Genomic DNA, 1,138 nt, shown 5'->3' on the forward strand with positions numbered 1-1,138 from the left:
AAAAAAATCCTGACTTTGGAGCAATGTTCACGGACTCTAGTATTTGGCTCTTTATTAGATGCAATGGTTTTCCGTATTGGGACCATGATTTTGGTCCTAACTTGTTCACTGGTCCTCATATGGAAGGTACTTTTCGTTGTTGATGTCTCCAGAAGGGTAGAGATACAACAACACACACACACACACACACACACACACACACACACACACACACACACTGACCAAAGCTGACCAACACGCCGGATTGTAGTCAGCTGGAGGCGTGTCTTAATGAAATTAAACAATGGATGTCCGCTAACTTTTTGCAACTCAACGCTAAGAAAACGGAAATGCTGATTATCGGTCCTGCTCAACACCGACATCTATTTAATAATACCACCTTAACATTTGACAACCAAACAATTAAACAAGGCGACTCGGTAAAGAATCTGGGTATTATCTTCGACCCAACTCTCTCGTTTGAGTCACACATTAAGAGTGTTACTAAAACGGCCTTCTATCATCTCCGTAATATCGCTAAAATTTGTTCCATTTTGTCCACAAACGATGCTGAGATCATTATCCATGCGTTCGTTACATCTCGTCTCGATTACTGTAACGTTTTATTTTCGGGCCTCCCTATGTCTAGCATTAAAAGATTACAGATGGTACAAAATGCGCCTGCTAGACTTTTGACAAAAACAAGAAAGTTTGATCATATTACGCCTATACTGGCTCACTTGCACTGGCTTCCTGTGCACCTAAGATGCGACTTTAAGGTTTTACTACTTACGTATAAAATACTACACGGTCAAGCTCCTGCCTATCTTGCCGATTGTATTGTACCATATGTCCCGGCAAGAAATCTGCGTTCAAAGAACTCTGGCTTATTAGTGATTCCCAGAGCCCAAAAAAAGTCTGCGGGCTATAGAGCGTTTTCTATTCGGGCTCCAATATTATGGAATGCCCTCCCGGTAAAAGTTAGAGATGCTACCTCAGTAGAAGCATTTAAGTCTCATCTTAAAACTCATTTGTATACTCTAGCCTTTAAATAGACTCCCTGTTTGGACCAGTTGATCTGCCGTTTCTTTTCTTTTCTTTTCTACTCTGCTCCGGGGTGCACCGCTAGCCTGTTCATCGGATGGGGACATCTCTACGC

Source organism: Entelurus aequoreus, linkage group LG03 (genome assembly GCF_033978785.1).
Source record: "Entelurus aequoreus isolate RoL-2023_Sb linkage group LG03, RoL_Eaeq_v1.1, whole genome shotgun sequence".
In the NCBI taxonomy this organism is placed as follows: Eukaryota; Metazoa; Chordata; class Actinopteri; order Syngnathiformes; family Syngnathidae; genus Entelurus; species Entelurus aequoreus.